General features: G+C 43.0%; 1 protein-coding gene across 3 annotated transcripts in view; it reads right to left on the reverse strand.

Annotated features, from left to right (window-relative positions):
• MAPK10 (mitogen-activated protein kinase 10) overlaps positions 1-10,151 on the reverse strand; it is a 55,419-nt gene that overhangs the window by 44,151 nt on the left and 1,117 nt on the right. The window lies entirely within an intron of this gene.

Raw genomic sequence — 10,151 nt, forward strand, 5'->3', positions numbered from 1 at the left:
ACACAAATGCATAAATCATTTACCACTAATATTGTGCGTTCAGACTGTAATGATCAGTGAGCAATGCTCTATTATCATATACTTGAAGAATCACGCATTAATTTTATATCTATTTCACAAAGCAAAGCAAAGCTTTTTTGTTTCATGTCCAAGTTTCTTTTTCAATAGACACTTACCAAGTGAATACATAAAAGTATTATTCCAAAACAGGAATAAATCTTTTAATTAACAATGAAGCTGAACATTTATCACTTCCATTTTCTTCTACCCCAGAATAGACTGCCAAAACCAAAAAAACCACGTATTTTTAATTCAACTCTTAAAGATGGGTTCCTAGCATAACAAATAGTAATTTTTGGTATTCTTCTAGCTTCAAGAATCTTCAGATGGGGCACACATTTCCTTTTCAAGATGTTCACCCTTTCTCAAGGCACTACTACAGTAAAGTACTATCATTAGTTCTCATGTCACAATCATACAAACACATAAACCTAGAATGTGTGGGGTTGGAAGGGACTTTTAAAAGTAATCTACTCCAGCGCCCTCCCCCCCTCTCCCTGCAGTGCACAGGGACCTTTTTGACTAGATCAGGTTGCTCAGAGCTCCATCAAGCCTGACCTTGAATGTCTCCAGGCATGGGACCGCCACCAGCTTTCTGAGCACTGTGTCAGTGCTTCAACACCCTCATAGTAAAGAACTTAATCCTGATACCCAATTTAAATCTAAATTGCTCTAGTTTAAGACCTTTGCCCCTTGTCCTCTTACTATAAGCCCTTGGAAACATTCCCTTCCCAGCTTTCCTGTAGCCCTTTCAGGTACTGGAGAGCTGCTATAAGGTGTCACAGGAGTCTTATCCTCTCCAGGCTGAACAATGCCAACTTTCTCAGCCCATCCTCATAGCAGAGGTGCTCCAGCCCTGAGATCATCTTCTCTGGACTTGCTGCAACATCTCCATGTCCCTCTTGAGTAGGGGGCTCCAGACCTGCACCCTGTACTCCAGGTGGGGTCTCACCAGGAGCAGAGTAGAGAGGCAGAATCACCTCTCTTGATCAGCTGGCCATATGAGCCTTCATTGTTGGCTTATCTCCAGTTTTTCATCCACCAGCACTCCCAAGTCCCCTTCCACAGGGCTGCTGTCTATCACCTCACCCCACAGCCTGTATTGATAAAGAGGATTGCCCCTGCTGAGGTGCAGGACCCTGCAATCGGCCTTTTGCACCTCCTGAGATTCACATGGGTCCACCTCTCCAGCTTGTCCAGGTCCCTCTGGATGACATCCCATCCCTCTGGCTTATCAACCGCACCACCCAGCTTGGTGTCATCTGCAAACCTGATGAGGGTGCCCTCGATGCCACTGTCTAGGTAATTGATAAAGATATTAAAACAGCACTGGTCCCAGTATAGACCCCTGAGGGACACCACTTGTCACTCACCTCCATCTGGACATCCAACCATTGGCCATTACCCTCTGGATGTGACCATCCAGCCAATTCCTTATCCACTGAACAGTCCACCCATCAAATCCCTGTCTTTCCAACTTAGAAGGATTTTGTGGAGGACCATGTCAAAGGTCCTGCAGAAGTCCAGACAGATGACATCCATAGGTCTTCCCTTGTCCACTGATGCAGTTACTCTGCTGTAGAAAGCCACTAGGTTGGGCAGGCAGGACACGCCCTTGGTGAAACCATGCTGGCTGTCCTGAATTTCATCCCTGTCCTTCATGTGCCTTAGCATGTCTTCTAGGAGGATAAGATACATGATCTCCCCAGGCTTACAGGTCAGTAGTTCCCAGGGTCCTCATTTCTACACTTTTTAAAAATGGGTGTAATGTTCCCTTTCTTCCAGTCACCCAGGACTTCACCTGACTGCCAGGACTTTTCAAGTATCATGGCAAGTAGCTTGGCAATTACATCAGCCAATTTCCTCAGGACTCTGGGATGCATCTCATCAGGTACTATGGACTTGTGTATGTTCAGATTCCTCAGATGGTCATGAACCTTATCTTCACTTTCAGTGGGAGGGACTCTGTCCCTTGGTCCCCATCTTGTGGTCCTTCACCTCAGGAGGTGTGAGGAGAGAGGTTGCCAGTGAACCCTGAGGCAAAAAAGTTGTTGCTGAACCTTCTCCTCATCTGTTGTTACTAGCTCACCTGGGGGGATGTTCTGGTTCGGTGGGTTTTTTGGTAGCAGGGGAACGGCCATAGAGTGGCTCTGGTAGGATGTTGATCATCTTCTGCTCTAAAACCCAGCCAAAGGGCCATTATAGAGGGACAATAGATGCACCTCAGCAATTAACATAGGAAAGAACTCATATAACACCCGAGCAGAGAACGAGGGAGAAGAGCTGTGCTGGAGAAGAGCTGTGCTGGGGAAGCAGAGCAGTGCTGGTGGCTGGTGAGGAAGAAGGGGAAGAAGGTGCCCAAGCAGAAGTTTCCCTGCAACCCATGGCGAGATGGCAGCTGTGCCCATGCACTCATGGAGGAACGTGGTGGAACATTCCCTGAAGGCCCCAGTAGGGGTGAACTTGGCCACTGGACTTGGATTTTGTGGCCAGTGCATTTGCTGCCTGTGGACTCTGACTGTGCAGCTTTGGAAGAGCCCGGGCCAGGGGAGTTTGTTCCTGAAGCAGCCGTGACTCTGTGGGAAGCCCAGGCTGGAGCAGTTTGTTCCTGACCTCATAGGGTAGACTCATGAAGGAGAGGTTCACGGAGGACTCTCTGCCATGGGAGGGGCACTGTGGGGAAGCAGGGCAGGCATGTAAGGAATACTCCCTGAGGAGGAAGCAGCAGCAGGAACCACCAGCCTGTGAACTGACTCTAAACCCCATCCCCATCCCCCTGTGCTGCTGGGGGGGAAGGAGGGAGAAACCAGGAACAAAGTGATTTGGATGGGAAAAAGGGAGGGGTGGGGTAACATATGCAAGCCCTGCTCTGTGTGTGTCTGTGTCCTGGATGTGTTTGATTAGTGTGAAATTAAATTATTATTTTTCCCCAAGTTGAGTCTGTTTTGCCTGGGACCTTAATTGGTGAAGAGCCCTCCTCGTCCTTTGTCTCAACCCAGGAGCTTTGTCCTCCTCATCCCAGAGTGTGTGTGTGTGGGGAGCTGAGTGAACAGGCATGGGGCTGGTCCTTTTATTGTTGTGTTGGGCCCAAAGCCACGTCAGGGGACACTTTCTTTAACCTTTCTTTTCTGGCTGACACCCTGCAGAAGCCCTTCTTGTTATTCTTTGCATCCCTTGCCAAGTTCAGCTCCAGCTGTGCCTTGGTCCTTTTGACCTCATCCCTACACAACCAGGCAATGTCTCTGTACTCTTCCCAAGATACCTGTCCCTGCTTGACCTGGCTGGGCAGTTCCTTCTTGCCTTTTAGTTTGACCAGCAGTTCTTGACTCAGCCATGCTGGTCACTTCCTTTCCTTACTCAATTTCTTACACCTGGGGATCAAGAGCTCTTGTGCTCTGTGGAAGGCAGCCTTAAAGATCGGCCAGCTCTGTCCTGCTTCCTTGTCCCTGAGGACTGTTTCCCAGGGTGTCCTACTGACTAACTCCTACAAGAGTGTCCTGAGGTGTTTCATGGGTGTTTCATTGTTGGCTTCTATTATCTCAGGAGCCCCTGGCTCATCTCTGTAAGACTCTGACTGTGCTGCAGTGTCCCCAGCACTGCAGGGGCAACAGGTTGAAGGTTCTTCCCAGTACCTCATCCCTCTAACCCTGGTGTGTCACCTCACACCCTGTCACACACACAAACCAGGTATCATTATTCCCCTCCTCTTTCACCTCTAGTTTAAAGCCTTGTCAATCAGCCCCAAAATCTCTTGAGCAAAGACCCTCTTCCCCCTTGGAGAAAGGTGTATCCCATTTGATGCCAGAATTCCTGGTGCTGTGCAGCCCATCCCAATGTTAGAAAATGCAAAACTGTGAACACAGAGCCACAGAGCCATATATTAATAGACTTGATCTGTTTGTTCCTTCCAATGTCACTGCCTGCAACTGGAAGAAGAATGGAAGCCCAAACAAGGAATGAAGGCTCCCAGACTACAGCCTCCTGGGGCAGGCTGTGAAATGGAGACTCTCAGCAATCTCAGTAAAAGGCTTTCTATATTAAGAAAGTCTCGTCACTGAATGTTGTAGAAACCCAAGAGATGCTAAATGTTCCTTTTACCTATCACTACATATATATACATTGCAACAGTGTTAAGATCTTCCTGAAAAGCTACTTAATGTAACACCTATTTTCTAAACTCTGGTCATCTTTCCCTTCCTCTAGAAAGACTCCAACTGCAACTCTGCTTATTATGTATTACTGCTATTTATACCTGCATTACTTGATCCTTCAAAGTTCAGTAGCTTTGCCACTGACATAAGCATTCTGCCTTATTTCCTTCATCCCAGCACAGCAAGAGGGAAGAAAGCTGAAACTGATCTTGATAAACAAGACATTGATCTGTGTGTTTGAAATACCCTGGTTATTTAGTGCCAAGATCTCAATCAGTGGAGAGAATTGGTAACCTTGAAAATCACAGTTAACAACAACTCTAATGATAGCTCATCCTCAGCCATCACCACTGATGCATGGAGCAGAACACATCCCATAGACACACACAGATACACATCTAAATGTATATACACAGAAAAATAAAAGCATAGATGGATGTATTTAGAAATCCTTTTCAGAGTAATTTCTCTCACTTCAAACTCCCTGCCCTTGGTTTCAGATTCAGGTAACTATCACTACAGCACTTTCTGAAGAAATCATTTTTAGGAACGACAAGAGCCAAATATTTTTTTCCCATATCAAACAAAATTTATGCTAAACTGGTTTATGAAAATTGAACCACAAAATATTTTAAGTGCTTTTTCTTCTTTCTACTTATGGTCCCATTTCAGAGAAGCACTCTTAAATAAATAAATAAATAAATTTAGAAGGACTTCTGGTAGGGTATGAAATTAGACCTTCTCATACTTTTTTTTTCCCCTTCCTTTTGACGTGTACCTTTTGTGTTTCTAAAGGCAGACACTGATACAGTTCTATTCACAAACCCTTGCACATTCTCCTCTTCAATAACTACCTTTAAATAGAAAAAAAAATCTTTAGAGTGGAAATTTCTCTCCAGAAAGTATCTTTAAAAATAGGAAATGTTTTCCATGAAAAAAGTGCAAAACAAAAGAATTCCATACATTCACCAAGATGCAGAAACAGTTTCTCCTAAGCAGAACAAGACAAGGGACACTGTAATAAACAAGAGCCTTTCAATGTCTTTATCAGGTTTGACACCAAGCCTCTGTGCTGAAAACCCAAAAAATAACTAAGACCCTAACAAAGAGTTGCAGACCTGCTGTCAGGAACCCTACGCTCTGGATCAGGTCTGTTTCTCAGAACACAGAGAAATGTGGTGGCCTCTAAGGCAAATATTATTCACTATGTGGCAAAAGAAGCTTGGAAAACTGCTGGGAAAAAGAGGAAACACAGCCTAGAATCTATTAAGAAAAAGGAGGTTCTGCAGTAAATTTTGGCCCCTATTACTTGCTGACAAATTCTGTTACTAGGCTGAACCTGCTCTGCTAATATCTTCTTTTAAAACAATTACACAGATAAAAGTATCAAATTTGCTGAAGTTTTGGTGAAAGGGCACTTTGTTAACATCAGCATCCATATCAATCAAAGAAAGCTTCTCTATTATGAGATGAAGAAATCTTGTATTTTATATAAATAATGTAATCCAAAGACAAGATTCCACTGATATTCAGGGAGTGGGGGGCAGTCAACAAATTGCTATCAGTATCTGACTGTACAGGAAGATTTATCTTGTCTTTGCCCCACTGATAACTTATTCTTGCAGAGTGTGAATGGCTTTGGGGAGATACATATATGTCTTCACCAGGTTAACAAGGTGGATGTTTATTTCTTGCCTTTTATTTACTACTTATTTAGGCTTCCTACAGAACTCATTGTACTTGATATTGCACAGTATGTAAAGAAATGAGACTTTTCTGATAAATCACAGGATTACAGAATATGCTGAGTCGGAAGGGACCCATCAGGACCATGGAGTCCAACTCTTGTCCCTCTGTAGGGCACTCCAAGAATCACACCCTGTGCCTGAGAGCATCATCCCAATGCTTCTTGAACTCAGGCAGCCTTGGTGCTGTGACCACTGCCCTGGGGAGCTTGTTCCAGTGCTCGACCACCCTCTGGGTGAAAAACCTTGTCCTGATATCCAACCCAAACCTCCCCTGATGCAGCTTCCTGTCATGTCCCCCAATCATGTCATTGGTCCCAGGAGTGAAGAGATCAGTACCTGCCCCATCTCTTCCCCTCCTGAGGAAGACATAGACTGCATTGAGATCACCCCTCTCTTCTCCAGGCTGAATAATCCAAGTAACCTTAGCCTCATTCCATCCAGACCCCTCACCTGGACAACTTTGTCTTCAAAGGTAATACTTTCGCCTGAGAAAGCACACAGGTATAGCCGTCCATGTGGTCATAAACCAGGCCAAATGTCCTCATAAGCTGCTTCTTATATTTTAATTACTTGTATTTCCAAGCCTGAAAGTGACGTCTTCACTACCTGCTGTGGGAAACTGGACTTCATCCTTGTGCCATCATGAACTCAAAAACTGTCATAGCCCTTTCAAATTGCTCTTGAAATATTCCTGTACAACAACATTTCTCTAGACATCACAGTTATTATTTAAAACATTACAGGGAACATAAAAATTGATAGCCTGCAAACCACAGCAGAAAATCTTCAGGTCAACTGCCTTGCTTCTAGGCAAAAAGCATTCATTTTAAACACAAAGAAACACCCACTACTACATAAATATATTTCTGTTGATTTTACGGAACATGGGAATTCCTCTCCCTTCACCTTCGTCTAAACCATCCATACCCAGAGGCTGAAAGGGACCTGTCTCTCTCTCTCTCCCCCCCCCTTGTAAACTAAGGGAGTTCTCAACCCTCTTCTACACATTGCAGAGGGGTATCTTCTTTTAGTGGTTTAAGTGGCACATATCTAATTAAACTCAGAAAACTGTTCTCAACTCATTGTACCTTTCTGTTTCTACCACTGACTTGAAAATCAACTTAGAGAACCATAGAATCATCAAGGAAAAGACCTTCAAGATCAAGTCCAACCATCTGCCCTACAACTCCTAACCACTAAACCATCTCCCAAAACATCAGGTCCACCTGTTTTTTTAACACCTCCAGGTATGGTGCCTCCACCACCTCTGTGGGCTGCCTGTTCCAATGCCTCACCACTCTTGCTGTGAATAAATTTTTCCTAATATCCAGCCTGAACCTCCCCGGGTGTAGCTTGACCCCATTTCCCCTTGTCCTATCCCTGGTCACTAGGTAGAAGAAGCCAACACCCACCTCACCACAACCTCCTCAGGTAGTTGTAGAGAGCAATAAGGTCTCCCCTCAGTCTCTTCTTCTCCAGGCTAAAACACTTGTGTGGTTAAAAGGCTTTTTACAACTACATCTTGATCTCATAAACTACAAGTTCTGTTTCAGCTGTGTCCCCCTGTTATCATGCCTTTCACAACATGAACATTTTATGCAAACACACCCTATACAGCCTTCTTCATAGATGTCAGTGTGATGTGCAGTGAGCAAACAGCCCACACTTGAATTAAGTCATTTTTGCAGAGTGAAGAGGAACTTTCCCGCTCAAGAGATTCCAAGCAGTTTGCTTTCTTCCTGCTGGAAAAAATAATTCTGTCAACATAGTTAACACAAATCCCACTGGAAGCTCCCATAATTATTTTCCAAAGATACTGAATGCACTATGACTACAGTCAATACCACATTCTGACTGAGTTTATAATTATTTCACATAGGCACAATGACAATTATAACTAAAACTCACACCATATGGTTTCCTCTTTTTCACATAATTTAATAAATTATCATCCCTCAAAGATTTTAATAGCTTTAATGCTTCCATATCAAGAAAATTACTTTGTCAGATTAATCAAGTGAAATCAAGTCCCAGCTTCTTTCATAACCACATTCCCTGCTTCCTGTGCTTGCTTCTGTTCCACAACACGAATAATCTTCCACTGCAATTCTTGACATATATTTATAAAATTGTATGAGAAACTAGAAAATAGCATGCAGTGGCTTTGCCTAGGAACCCTAAAACACCAGCTTTCAGAGCAGCTTGAAAAACATCAATTCTCTGCTCCATCTCCCTCTACCTCTTCAATTCCTTCTTGGGCTGCAGACAGCTTGCCTGTCCAAATATATCTGGCAGGGTGCTGGGCACATACAAGAGGGAAGCTGTTGCTAGCAAGTGGAGTTTGGTCCTGAAATCAGAGTGCTGAAGCAGTCCTTGGCATGGAATATCTTACATCTGATCGGTGCTAAGAGATTTGATGACAAATGTTTGAAAAATCTATCTCCTGATCTGAATTAATTCATTGTTACATAGGCCTCTTTTTCTCAAGACGTATGAACTACAGTTGTGTGGCCAAGTACCAAAGCAGAAGAGCAGCAGCTTAACTCTTCCTGCATGGGGAAGACATGGACTCCACTTGCCAAGTTGCAAAATTTAGACTAGTCCAGAAGCAGATCACTGGCTGCAACTGCTGGCAGCAGCTCAGTCCTGAAAAGGTTGCTGTAGTTGAGCAATAATACTCTACTCCATCACACCTGAGGTTGCTATGTACTAAAGCTGACTCCTGTAGCTGAGTAGCCTGCCACTCCAGCCAGACACCAGGTAGTGTCCTTTTACCTACACTGACCCATAAGGAAAATCCAGAAATAGTGCATGCTGTCCTAAGTCTGAGCCTGAATCCCTCTGAGCTATCCTACCTGCATCTGCCCTTGGTAGAGGGAACAATCAGGAACCACCCATTCAGCCCCTACACTTTTGCTAATTCTGGCACTAAGAAACAGATTTGCATCTCAGATCTGTTGTTACGCTTCTCAAACAAGTCTCTAAGTAGAAACAGAACCACTGGATCTAAAAGGAACAATGACCTAGGTAGGTTTTCCCCACTGTTTCCAGAGAGGCAGTCCTCATGTCTATTCTTTGGAAAAGAACAAGATGAGGAGGGCAAAATATCTCCCTCACCAGAGCCAGCAGCACCCCACAAATACACAATTTTTCAGTATCTTTTTTTTGGTTAAATTAACCTGCTTTTTCTAAATGTAACCCTGTATCCATCAAAATATTTCTAGTTTCTAAACAGTGTGAGTTTCTACAGTAGAAACTTACACTATTTCAGTTTACTATGTAAACTTATTAGTACTAAATTATAATTATTATTAACACAAGTAGGAACTTACACAACTGAAGATTTTTTAAAAGTACATGTTTTTTTCCCTTAGCTAAACAATCTTACAACTTTTTTCATTTATGTATCACTTCACCATTGATTCTTCATGCTTTGCTCATCATCTCTCCATGTATTTCTGGTGAATTATGGCTTATGACAGGTAGATTACAACATAACACATACTAGGCAAAAATGCTCATTATCTTCCCCATGTGATTCACTTAATACTTCTACATCTGTGCCATCAAAATGTAAAAGGCCCTTCCTGGCCTCTCCATGCAGCTCAGCCATTACAGGGGATTTCTTTTAACTTGAACTTGAGACTTAAACTGTTTTCTAATTTGATTTTCTTTCCTAAGGCATTCTTAATTTTTGCCTGTTAACTCTCAGTATGAAAGACAAATTCACAGGATGTAATTGATTTTATTTAGCTTAACTTTTATACTTTTTGCTGCTTATTATTGATCATTACAGCAATTCAGTTGCAGAAGGTTCAACAAAAGCTGATTTTCCTCTAAAACAAATAGAGGATGTTAAGTAGGAAGAAAAAACATTTGTTGCTATATGTGGAAGTGGGCAAATAGTGCAAAATTAATATTACTAGTACTCAACATGAAGTATCTTTCTTTCCCAAAGCTCATTATAAACTAAACTTTAGTCTCTTTGTGTTTAAGATACGAAATAAAGTACTTGAAATAAAGTACCTTTAGATCAATCTTTGGACTTGTGTGGCCTCAAAGTATACTAAACATTGGAAGTGACAGACTATTGTGTTGCTGATTGTTGTTAGACTGTCAATGACAGTGCCAGTGGCAATGATCCACTGAAGCCTGCTTGCCCCTAAATTAAAGGAACCTGTTGCTCCACTCT

Source organism: Chaetura pelagica, unplaced genomic scaffold, assembly GCF_000747805.2.
Source record: "Chaetura pelagica isolate M959 unplaced genomic scaffold, ChaPel_1.0 scaffold210, whole genome shotgun sequence".
In the NCBI taxonomy this organism is placed as follows: domain Eukaryota; kingdom Metazoa; phylum Chordata; class Aves; order Apodiformes; family Apodidae; genus Chaetura; species Chaetura pelagica.